Raw genomic sequence first — 13,783 nt, 5'->3', positions numbered from 1 at the left:
TGTCTCCTAACGTAGAACTAAATACATAGCACGTTGCCGAGGGTAGGATCACGTGCGCGGAAGTGGTATGTTACGTGTGTGGGAGTGGTATGTCACGTGCACGGAAGTAGCAGAAAGGAGGAGACTGTTTGCCGCTGTCCGGCCTTGGCCGAGTGGAAGCCTTAGGAAAAAGGTTCCGGGGTCCCGGGATCTTATCCTCCCCTACTAAACTCGATTTCGCCCTGAGATCGTGTATCCGTATAAAGGAGCGCGCGGCCGGTAGTATCTATCTACGAATAGAAACAAAGTAACTAGATATATAAAAGAAAAGGAGATAAAGCCTGAAACTTATAGCTCTCTATAAAAGAATAGCGGAAATCAAAGGACTTCTAAATATAGAAGGGGCCGGGCGTGGTCGGCTACAGCTATAACTTTAGGTAAGCGCGACTAATATATAAAGGAAGTAGCCGAATTTAGTAAATAAAGAATTAATAAGGGAATTAATATAATATAAACAGACGCGTTTCCTTTCTCTCGAGTAATTTCTTCCTACTTCACTATCCCTCGAAACTATAACTCCTCACTCTCTCTTATATCTGTAAGATCCTACTCCTAAAATAGGTAAGAAAGCTCTAAGATCTTAATAAAGCTTCTAAACTAACGCGTATAATAGTAACTACTTACTCTTAAACTAGAAGTCCCGAGAAGGGACCCTCCTAAACCGATCCCTCGCTCCTAGGCGTCTTTCTATCTGTCGAAGTAAGCCCTTATGCTTATCCCTCCCTAACCCTTAACACTATAATAGCTTATTAGGTTCCTTTCGCCCCTAGCCTTAACGGAAACTCTAAACGTTAGGTTACTACTAGAAAGCGTAGTAGTACTACTACTACTACTCGTACTCGAAAGCGTAAGGCTACTAAAGTAGCTAGTAGCAATAGAAATAATAGTAGTAGTACTATAAAGGTAGCTAAAGCTGTAACTTAAATTAACGCTATAAAGGTAGTAGGTAATAGTAGTACTACTAGAGGTACTATTATAGCTAGTAGTACGTCTTTTAATACTTCTATCGCTTAGGTAGCTAATACTAACCCTTGTAAGTAGAGGAATTCCCCTTTTTATATACTCTTACTAACCTCTATAGTCCTTATTAGTCTAGATTCCTATAATAACCTATTAAAGTCGACTTTTACTTCTGTAGCTAAGAAGGCTATACTAGCAGCTACGCCTATTTAGGATATTAACTAGCGTAATAGTATTAAGCCCTTAAATACTTCTAGCTAGCGCCGGGCAGCTTACGTCTAATAGTATAGTCTTTAGGCTCCGACCGGTTCCTCTTACGCTAGTTATAGCCTATAGAAGGGTCCTTTTATATCTTATTGCGTCCTTATTGTTAGCAGCGACTTAGCCTTCTGTAGTACTTATAGTAATTATTTATTTAATTCCGGCAGTACGAACTATAGCTTACGCTTCGATTTACTCCCTAACTAGATTAAGGCGCCCTTAACTATTTAAAATCCTAACTATCCTGTATTAAAGGATTCTTCTGTAAGTCTATATTATTATATTTTTACGTCCTTCTAGTAGCTAACGTTTAAGAATTATTAGGTTTTAACTCTAGTTAAGCGTTATACCGGGCGTGCTTCTAAGGAGGTTAAGACTTCTGCCCCTCCTACTACTATAGCTGTCCTAGCTAAAGCTACTAAAGTCGCTCTAGTTATTCCTTTTACTCCCCTAAAGCTAGTAGTCGCTCCTATTACCCTACCGAAGGGTACAGATATTAATAAGACTATTATAACCGGTCCTTAGAAGAATACCTAGTTAACCTCTCCCCTTAAGGACCCTACTATTCGGAACCCTATTAATACTTCTATAGCTCTTATAGCCTTTTACGCCCTCCCGGATATAGTAGCTTATCTTAAAAGTGACCGGTAGGTTTTAGATAAGTATCTTGTAAGTAAGAGGGTCCTTAAGCCTAAAGACGTACCTATAAAGAAGAAGGAGGATAGTAAAGGTAGTAAGAAGAACCCTTTCTTAGACTTTATCTAATATTCTTTAGTAGACTATAAACTTCTGTTTATAATATTTGTTAATCTATCTATTAAGTTCTAGCTTTCGCTTTCTTTCTATAGGCCTATAGCCTAAATTATAATAGCTATAGGGCTATTAAAAAGGGTCCTTTTGTAAGTATTAGCGTCCTAAGGCCTACTTTAGACTAATTAGGGAGGGTATTCCTCCGAACTCTCTTAATCGCTATTCCCTTTAAAGGTAAGCGATTAGAGCTCCTCCTAATCTCTTATTAGCTTTCGCGATCTTTTGTCTTTCGCTATTAGTTACTTTCGGCGATATTCGAGAGTATTTTCTACGATACTATTATTGACTTTATTTATAGGACTACTACCCTCCCCTACCTACTACTAGCGTACACTATTAGCTTAAAAAGCCTCCTATTCTTCGCGAGTAAATATAGATAATTCGTAATAGGTAAGGGGAGAGTTATCCTAAGTAAGGACTTTTAGAATCTCTTTAGGCCTTTTTAACTATAGACCTTTCCTATAGAGGGTACTCTAAGCAGCTTAGGACGTTTATAACACTTATAGGTCCTTTATATTAGCTTCGATAAGGCGAGATCTATTAATTAAATAGTAGAGGACGTAGCTATTTAGCTCTACTAGCGCGTAAATACTAAGTAGGTAAGCTTTAATAACTTTAAAAGGCCTAAACTATTTACTTTTATACTTCTGCAGTAACTTATTTCGGACTAAAACCTAGGTATCCTTTTTAAAGCTTATCTTTATAACTAAACTATTACGTATACAATTTTTTCTAATAGCGCGTATAAGCAAGAGTTTATTCGCTTTCTTATAGGTATTACTAAGATTCTAGAGCTCTCTAACCCTTTCCGTAAAAGGTAGAGTATCTTTTAATAAATTGTTACCTAGTAGTTAAGAGTAAATTCTGTATATTAGATAGAATAGACTAAGGCTAGTTATAGTATATTCGCGGATCCTAGTAGCGATAACTGCTTACGTTAGGTAGAGATCCTATACTTTTGTTAGCTTTCCTATTAGGTATTTTGTTAATATACGACCTAATAGTCTATTTAGGTTTTCTACCTTTCTATTCGTTCGAGGGTAGTAAAGTATAGTAGTTCTATATCTCGTTTTTAGAAGGTTTAGATAGTATATAACTACTCCTTAAAGGAGGTTTTAGCTATTATCCGAAATCACTTCTATAGGCGCTCTATAATTTATAAAGATTTATTCGTATAAGAACTTACCTAAAGCTTCCTTAATAGCCTTAAGGATAGCTTTAGTAACCGGCTAGCTAGTAGCGTAATTAATTACTATAATAATCTATCTGTTACTATTAAGGGTTATCGGTAGGACACTAATTAGGTTAATTCCCTAGCGTTAGAATAGATAGATCCCTAAGGTCACTATATACTAAGGGGTTTCCCTCTTTAGAGACTACTTAAAACCCTACGAAACTTAATAATTCGGGCACGAATATACTACGTTTTTAATATCTCTTCGTATTTATAGCTACTACGCCTATAGGCGGATAACTCTATTTAGGCTAGGCTACCTTAGGTAGCTAAATTCTAAATATATATAGTTTATAAGGTCTTTACGAAGAACAGGCTCTAAATATAGTGTAATAAGCCCGTTGTCATAGGTAAAAACGAGTTATCGGTCTGTTACGTTCTTATCCGGATAGCTACGAAAGCTTAAATAAGCTATATACTATTAGATAGCTTTAGTAACAGATTTACGAGATAGTAACTCCCCTATATCGAGGAATCGTACAGTTACTTTTAACTATTCGTTTTCAGGGACTTTACTAATAGTTAGCGATTCTATTAGAGTTATAGTAAGAGTAACGTCTTAAATCGGCCGGGATTAGGATATATTAACAGGGCTATCTTTAACGAAATCTAGCCTCCTACTTAGCGTATCCGGGACTACTATATCCGATCCCTTCCGATACTAAATCTTTAGATTATACTTTTAAAACTCGTCGACCTAATAAGCTAAGCGCTTACTATAGGTTGTAGTAGTCTATAGGTATTATAAACTTACGTAGTTAGTAACGACTGTAGTCTAGGTACTATTCTTAATATAGCGATCTTAGAGGCGTAAGGCTTCTTTTATTACTAAAAGCTCTTTCTCGTAAATAGGGTAATTTAATTCGGCTTTAATTAACTTCCTTCTGTCGAATATAACCGGGTATAGCTATCCGTCCGGTCCTAGTTAATAGAGAACTATTTTAATTACCTATTCAGAAGCGTCTGTCTCGATAATAAAAGGCTTCGAGCGATTAGGTTACGTAAGGATAAGTAAATCCGTTATTATATCTTTTATTTTCTTAAAAGCGTACTTATATACTACTATCTAGCGGATAGGACAAAACTTTTACTTCCGGAGGTCTATATCCGTTTCCTTAAGGAGCTTATAGAGCAGGACACAGATTTTAGCAAAGTTTCTAATAAACCGATAGTAGTATATTGCTAGCCTAATAAATTAGCGGACGTTATAGACGTTCTAGGGTCTTAGCTAATTCCGAATAATATCTACCTTAGCTAATATAAGTTAGATAGACTTATTCCTAAGGATATATCTATAGAATTCTAATTCTATAGTCGAAAAGATATATTTATCTAGTTAAGCTATTAATCTTTCCTGTTCGAGGACTTCTAGTACCTTTTAGAGGTAACAATAGTATTCTTCCTATAAGTTAGAGAAGATAAGGATATTATCGAGGTAGATAACCACGAATTTACCTAAATATAGATAGAGGGCCTTATTTATTACTATCTAGAAGGTCGTAGGAGTATTACAAAGGCTGAATAGTATAGTAAGCTATTTATATTTACCTTAGATAATATTAAATATAGTCTTCTATATCGTATTATGAGCGACCCGGACCTACTAGAAGCCTAACGTTAGGTCGATTTTTGAAAGGACCTTAGCGTACCTAACTTAATCTAGAAGCTCCTAGATATATAGTAGCGGATAACTATTCTTAATTATAAGTTAGTTTAGTGCGTAGTAATCGATATATATCCGCTACTTTCTGTTAGCTTTCTTAACAAAAATCACCGGAAAGCCCTATAGACTAGAAGATAACCGGATTAGGCTCTTCTTAAGGAGTAGGTTAACCTACTTTAGCTACTCTTATATCTTTTCGTTAGAAAGGGGGTATAAGTTTATATTTATAGGTTAGGTATCCCTAGTGTCGATCTAGTACGTAATATTCCTTTTTAGTAGTAAAGCGTCTAGGAGTTCGTTTTTAAGAACCTTTTTAAACTTCTATAGGACTTTACGTACTTTAGGATCCGAATACTATAGTGTAATAGGCGCTTCTTCTTATCTAATAACTATTAGGAAAGTATTCGTAAACTCCTTTGTAAGGTATATCGGAACTAATAGCTACTTATTAGGTTAACTTAAGCTTCTGCTAGTTTATTATCCTTAAGAGGAGTAATAGCTTTAACCTAATATAAGCGTTTATAATCCTATAGCCTTATTACCGAGGTCGCCTAATTAATATAAGGATTCTTTACACTAAGGAAGTCCCTTCTAAGTACGAATTCGAACTTTAAGAGGTCTAATACCTACGCTTAGATATAACCCCTCTAGGAACTAATCCTAATCAGGAGCTTTAATATATTATCCGTAAAAAGCGTATATCTATTAGGTATTCTAACACAGAGTAGTAAGGTCTTCTTAAGAGCAGGGAGATATATCCTAAATTTCCTAAGAGTAGCTATAGAAATAAACATATATAAAGTACTATAATCTAAAAGTACGCAGACAGATATATCCTTCCTTAAAGGTCCTATATTAATCTAATAGAATAGTAAGGTATTACCTATTAAGTAAAGAGTAGCTTTCTTTACCTCCGAGGCGTTTAGGGAAGGGTCTAAAAGGTTAGGACTAGGTAGTATCTATATCTGTAATATAGCTTTCGTATAGCTAATAAGTATATCTAATTTTTCTAGCTATAACTATTTTTTAGCTTTCTATTATTTCTACTCTCCTGCTTTAGCAGACTTAGGTAGTTCTAAGAGAAATAGCCTTTACCGCTGTAGTTATAGTATATATTACGCCTGCCTCTAGGCTAGTTTTTAGAGCCCTAACTATAACTACTACTATAGCCTTATACTTAGCCGGGTCCTCTAGTCGACGGAGGGTTTAAGGGTTCCTACGTAGACTATATTCCGTTTATAGTTATCTTAACGTCCCTATTAGTATCTTAGGCCTTCTGCCTATAATAGTAAGCGATAGTTAACCCTTATTCGGATTAGATAAAACGTTTGACGATATCCCTTAAAGCCTTAAGTTAGGTACTATCCTTAGCCTACTTCTTTTATAATTCAACTTTCGCTCCTTTCCGGAGGTATTAGATAAGGATACCCTCCGAAATCTCCTAGTTAGTATCGGTAGTAGCCTATTAGAGGTCTATAGCGTATTTAGTAAAGGGTTACTTTACGCCTTACTTAAGCTCTATAAACCTATCCTAGCGCTTTTCGGGTCCTAAATACTCTGAAAACTTATAGAGGATCTATTCCTGATATTACTTTTAGGTAGAGATTTTGTCTCTGTATATAGATGAAATACGCTACTAATATAATCGCTAAGCTTTTATAGCCTTTTTACCTAGAGCACCTTATACATAGACGACCTTTAGCTTATCGTCTAGCGTAGCTTTAACTAGCTATTCTGTCTTATAGAAGAAGCGTTCGTAATTAAGGAGGTACTCTCGAGTAGTATCGTCCTTAAAAGCTCCTAAATACTCGCGGATTTTAGGGACTCTTTTTAGAAGGGCCCTCTTAAGCGTAATCTAGCCTGTAAGCGGACTATTCAGGGTTAAGTTTAGATTTTCGGGCGTTACTAAGAAGGATAAGAGGTCCGGAATAGGCTATTCTACTAGTAATTACTCGCTTTAAGCAGTAGTAGCTTATATCTAGCGTTACGCTTCCTACTAGTTCTACTTAGCGATAGTCCTAGTAGTAGATTTAGCTATTAGGGCGTATATCGTAGGGTTATCTGCCTCTATAATAGCGGAACGTATCTCCCTCGCTATAGTCAGGGGTAGAAGGCTTAATACGCTCTTAGTTACTAGCGAGATTAGGTGTTAAGGAGGTAGCTATACAGGGTCTTAACTAGTAGGGCCTTATATCAGCTCGCTTAGGGTATTAATTATATACTCTATATTAGATATCGTTGAAAATTTACGTTAAAAGTTCGCAGAATTATAACTTCACTATAGTCCGTTAAAGGGAAGTGTTTTCCTCTGCTTAAAGTTTTACTTCCGATTTCGCTTATCCTTATATAAAGTGAGGATTGTTCCGATCGGAAGGATACACCCAGAAACTAGAGTTTCCTAATAGGGTATCTACTAGTGTTCCGCCCGTTTAATACTTTAGTAGAGCTAATAGGGGTCTAGGTCGGATTTTCGTTACTGATCGGCCCCGATCGTAGAAGCGAGCTTCCGTCTAGGTTTAGGGGTCAAATCTATTGCCTACTCCTAGATCTCGAGACTTTTCTAGCGGTTAGCCTCACTAGGCTGTCCCAAAGCTCTAGGGCGAGAGCTTCCAGTTTCGTTTTGCCCCCTCGTGAATCAGGGGGGATCGATCTTCTGGGAGGGCCCTAAATAGGACGTAAGCTTCCTCCTAGTAGGTAGTCGCAAAGGACCAACTCCGTTTAAGGGTTTGCTACTATATATAATCTATGATGGGGCAAAGGGTGCATAAAGGTTGTATTGTCTCCTAACGTAGAACTAAATACATGGTACGTTGCCGAGGGTAGGATCACGTGCGCGGAAGTGGCATGTCACGTGTGTGGGAGTGGTATGTCACGTGCACGGAAGTGGCAGAAAGGAGGAGACCGTTTGCCGCCGTCCGGCCTTGGCCGAGTGGAAGCCTTAGGAAAAAGGTTCCGGGGTCCCGGGATCTCAGTTGTATATCTATCTAGGTTAGGAAGGCGCAGAGCTTAGTCCGTTTGCTATAGTAGAACTTAGGCTTAGGTAGTTTGATAGTCTATAGGGCTGTTCTTCTTTTATAAAGAAGTTGCTCCTATAGCTATTTAACTATTAATAACAGCTAAGCATTAGTTAGTGCTAGTATTGCTATTCTAGCTAACAGGTTACTACTACTGTCGTTAAGTGCTATAATAACTTTGCTTCACGGTTTAAGATAGGGCGATTAATATATTACGCGTTACTAATTAGTCACTGTAAGTTAGAGCGTCTATAGTTTATACTTACCTGATTCTAACTATAGATTCTAAGAGTAGCTCGCAACTGTACCGATATTATACGAAGCCTTACGTTAGGTTCGGGTTCTGTTAAGTATCTTGCAGAATATATTAGAAGTACGCGCTAAGTAAGTCAATCACTAAGTATTACTACTAGGTAAATCCCCTACTTGTAGGTTAAGTTATCTTAAAGGTGAACTGTAAAGTGTAAAGTACTAAAGGTAGTAACTAAGTAATAATATAAGATTAATCGCGAAGAACTAAATATATAGTACTGAATAAGTGTCCTTATATATCTAGTCTATCCGATCCCTAGCTATAACAGGTTATAGCCTTAGCTATACTCGGGTCAGACCCTCAAGTATAATCCGATTATATAACGTGATACTTCCCTTATACCCTAGGATATAATAGGTCACGTGATCGTTAGGCTTTCCTAATAACGTAATAATTATGCCTTATAACGTTATCCAATCCTAATCCTTACTGACTGATCTAAGTTGATTGGACATTAGTGTTCCCTTCCCCTACATTAGCGCTATTGCGTGAGAGTCTCGTAACAGAAAGCTAATAAAAGTATAGGATCTTTACCTAACGTAAGTAGTTATTACTACTAGGATCTATAAATATACTATAACTAGCTTTAGTCTATTCTATCTTATATACAGAATTTACCCTTAACTACTAGGTAACGTTTTATTAAAAGATACTCTACCTTTTATAGAAAGGGTTAGAGAGCTCTAAAATCTTAATAATACCTATAAGAAAGCGAATAAACTCTTACTTATATATACTATTAGAATAAATCGTATACGTAATAGTTTAGTTACGAAGATAAGCTTTAAAAAGGATACCTAAGTTTTAGTCTGAAATAAATCGCTATAGAAGTATAAAAGTAAATAGTTTAGGCCTTTTAAAGTTATTAAAGCCTACTTACTTAGTACTTATACGCTAGTAGAGCTAAATAGCTACGTCCTCTGCTATTTAATTAATAGATCTTACCTTATCGAAGCTAATATAAAGGACCTAAAAGCGTTATAAATATCTTAAGCTACTTAAAGCGCCCTCTATAAGAAAGGTCTATAGTTAAAAAGGCCTAAAGAGATTCTAAAAGTCCTTACTTAAGATAACTCTCTCCCTACCTATTATAAATTATCTATATTTACTCGCGAAGAATAGGAGGCTTTTCGGGTTAATAGTATATACTAGTAGTAGGTAAGGGAGGGTAATAGTCTTACGAATAAAGTCGATAGTAGTATTATAGAAAATACTCTTAAATATTACTAAAAGTAACTAGTAGTAAAAGGTAAAAGATCGCAAAAGCTAATAAGAGATTAAAAGAAGCTTTAATTACTTACCTCTAAAGGGAATAATAACTAAGAGAGTTTAGAGGAATACCCTCCCTAGTTAGTCTAAAGTAGGCCTTAAGATACTAATACTTACGAAAGGACCCTTTTTAAATAGCCCTATAGCTATTATAATTTAGGCTATAGGCCTATAGAAAGAAAGCGAAAGCTAGAACTTAATAGATAGATTAATAAATATTATAAATAGAAATTTATAGTCTATTAAAGGATACTAGATAAAGTCTAGAAAAGGGTTCTTCTTATCGCTCTTACTATCTTCCTTCTTCTTTATAGGTATATCTTTAGGCTTAAGGACCCCCTTACTTATAAGATATTTACCTAGAATCTGCTAGTTACTTTTTAAGATAAGCTACTATATCTAAGAGGGCGTAGAAGGCTGTAAGAGTTATAAAGTATCAATAGGGTTCCGAATAATAGGGTCACTAAGAGGAGAGGTTAGCTAGGTATTCTTCTAGGGACCGGCTATAGTAGCCTTATTAAAATCTATACCCTTTAATAGGGTAATAGGGGTAACTACTAGCTTTAAGAGAGTAGGAGGAATAATTAGAGTAACTTGAGTAGCTCTAGCTAAGATAGCTATAGTAGTAGGAGGGGTAGGAGTCTTAACCTTCTTAGAAGTACGCCTAATATAACGCTTAACTAAAGTTAGAACCTATTCTTAAACGTTAGCTACTAGAAGGACGCAGAAACAATAATATAAACTTATAGAAAAATCCTTTAATATAGGATAGTTAGGATTTTAAGTAGTTAAAGGCGCCTTAATCTAGTTAAGGAGCGAATCGAAGCGTAAGCTATAGTTTGTGCTACTAGAATTAAACGAATAATTACTATAAGCGCTATAAAAGGCTAAGTCGCTATTAATAATAAGGACGTAATAAGACGTAAAAGGACCCTTCTATAGGCTATACCTAGCGTAGGAGGAACTAGTCAGAGCCTAAAGACTATATGTCGGATTTACGAGGTCACCATAAATCCTTCGGCGTGCACAAGTAAGCGAGTGTGCACGGTTAGTCAAATCAGTATACGATTAGCGAAGAATCGTATAGGTTAGGTCAGGTCGTTGTACGATTCGGCTTAGAATCGGAAGTTAACTTATAATAGAAGAATACTCCAACTTCATCACAATCATTAAACTTGATTCAACTAGCTATAGAAAACAGGCAATATTTATAACTTCATGAAATCGAGGCAATACGTCAGACTAGAATCTCATAGAAATCAAGAGAAATATAGAGTGTTGAAGCTCTTTCGTTATGTGTGCAATTGTTGATGTCAATCGTTGAAGATCGTCGTCACGTGGACGTTCCGTCGCATTCTGTCAACTTCGATAGCTCTTATAGGCTTATGCACCCACTCTCTTGGGGGCTTATGCACCCACTTATGTCGACACTATACTATTAGATATAAGCTACCCGGCGTTAGCTAGAAGTATTTAAGGGCTAAACCCTATCGCGTTAGTTAATATCCTAAATAGGTATAGCTATTAGTATAGCCTTCTTAACTATAGAAGTAAAAGTCGACTTTAATAGGTTATTACAGGAATCTAGATTAATAAGGACTATAGAGGTTAGTAAGAGTATATAAAAAAGGGAATTCCTCTACTTATAAGGGTTAATATTAGCTACTTAAGTAATAGAAGTATTAAAAGGTGTATTACTAGCTATAGTAATACCTTTAATAGTACCTTTAGTAGCCCTACTACTATCTACTACCTTTAAGGCGTTAATTTAAGTTATAGCTTTAGTTACCTTTATAGTATTACTACTATTATTTCTATCGCTACTAGCTACTTTAGTAGCCTTACGCTTTCGAGTATAAGTAGTAGTAGTACTACTACGCTTTCTAGTAGTAACCTAACGTTCGGAGTTTCTGTTAAGGCTAGGGGCGAAAGGAACTAGATAAGCTATTATAGTGTTAAGGGTTAGGGAGGGATAAGTATAAGGGCTTACTTCGATAGATAGAAAGACGCCTAGGAGTAAGGAATCGGTTTAGGAGGGTCCCTTCTTAGGACTTCTAGTTTAAGAGCGAGTAGTTACTATTATACGTATTAGTTTAGAAGCTGTCGGACTAAAGTAGTGGATCGAAGGACGGAACGGTCACATGGTAATTCTAAGAGGCCAAAAATGCACTATAGGCGGCATCTTCAGCTTTCTTAGAATTATATGTTCGCGTTGTTCAGGGTCCGATGTATTTCTCATTCATATATGCTGACAGAAGCTTTATTAAGATCTTAGAGCTTTCTTACCTATTTTAGGAGTAGAATCTTACAGATATAAGAGAGAGTAAGGAGTTATAGTTTTAAGGGATAGTAAAGTAAGAAGAAATTACTCGAGAGAGAGGAAACATATCTGTTTATATTATATTAATTCCCTTATTAATTCTTTATTTGCTAAATTCGGCTCCTATGTTTGTATATTAGTTACGCCAGCCTAAAGTCGTAGCTATAGCCGACTACGCCCGGCCCCTTCTATATTTAAAAGTCCTTTGATTTCCGCTATTCTTTTATAGAGAGCTATAAGTTTCAGGCTTTGCCTCCTTTTCTTTTATATATCTAGTTACTTTGTTTCTATTCGTGGATAGATACTGCCGGCTGTGCGCTCCTTTATGCGGATGCACGATCTCGGGGCGAAATCGAGTTTAGTGGGGGAGGATAAGATCCCGGGACCCCGGAACCTTTTTCCTAAGGCTTCTACTCAGCCAAGGCCGGACAACAGCAAGCGGCCTCCTCCTTCCTACCACTTCCGCACACGTGATCCTACCCTCGGCAACATACTATATATTTAGTTCTACGTTAGGAGACAATAAAACCTTATGCACCCTTTGCCCTATCATAGATCACAGTTTAATATAATTATAGAAAATCTTAGTAAGTTCTACTATAGTAATTATTGTAGAAACAGTAAGAAATAGTAACTATTTTATAAACCTATTGATAATAACTAGGATTATATTAACTAGCTTCCCTTCGTAGGTTATTAGTAATAAGCCTGTTATAAAGTCTATTAAAATTTCTAAGAAAGGCCTTAAAGGAATTAGGAGCAGCTATAGCTTCCTATATAGCTTATATCTTTTTGCTATAATACCCTAGTAAGTCTAATAAGCCCGGACGTATTTAGTAACGTCTATATAGATATTTAGCTAATAATATTTCCTTTTTATTAGCTAAAGGGTTCTTATATAACTAAAGTAGCTAGTAAGGGGGTTATTATAATATATACTTATTAGTATACTTCTTAAGTTACTCCCTGTAAGGATATAAATACGTTCTTTAAACTATATAAAACTCTTAGATTTAATACTCTAGCCCTTAAACCCTAGAGTTAATAACTATATAGTAGTCTTTTAGCGTTAAGTCTCTAAGTCTTCGCCTTAAAGTTACTTAATAAGCTCCTTAAGGTCTGTACCTACCTTAATAAGGTATACCTGCTTAGAGGTATAAGCAGGCTTTACTTATATATTAGGAAGATAGCGTATACACCTAAGCTCCTCTTAATCAATTATACTAATCGATTTATCCTTATCTTTATTCCCTTCAAAGTATAGGATATTCGAGGTAAGTATACTTATAGTTAGCGACTAGACTATAATAGAATAGTGATTAGTTATCTATAATTCGCTAGCTCTTCGACGGCTTAATAGTAAAATTAGGTTAAGAGTGCTTCCTAGGTTAGTCAGTCTCTGCATAGTCATAGCTCTGACCGACAAGAGCTAGAAAACAGGAATTCCTCCCTAGCAAATCAACGCTGATATCGACGCAGTCAGTTGAAACACCGGCGTAGAATCCATATCTTGTAGATTCACCGCCCGTGCCTGTTCTCAACGCCCTCGTCACTCGTCGCTCCGATCGGAGAGCAATTGAATCTTCTTTCTATTTGCACGCTAATTGAGACGAATCGAGGCTTTTCCTCCTGCGTATACGCTACTTCTTCTTTGCCTATGCGATGGGTATATATCTCTAACCCCGCCTTCGTTCTTCTGGCCGACCCTATTCTCTTATTTGCCCTCGAGTTCACGACAACCCGGTCTCCGTAACAGGTCTGAGTTGCGCCTGGGTTGCATGACTAGCCTTAAGGAGGATCACCCCGAAGCCGATTAAGGATTATGCACTATTTCGTTGTTTGGAACGCTTAGGAAATTACCGACAGGGACTGTTTAGCTATTAGTGACTATTTAGCGTCT

The sequence above is a fragment of the Penicillium subrubescens genome (genome assembly GCF_028828155.1).
Source record: "Penicillium subrubescens strain IBT 31985 chromosome Unknown utg000007l_segment0_segment0, whole genome shotgun sequence".
In the NCBI taxonomy this organism is placed as follows: domain Eukaryota; kingdom Fungi; phylum Ascomycota; class Eurotiomycetes; order Eurotiales; family Aspergillaceae; genus Penicillium; species Penicillium subrubescens.
This window is presented reverse-complemented; position numbering follows the sequence as displayed.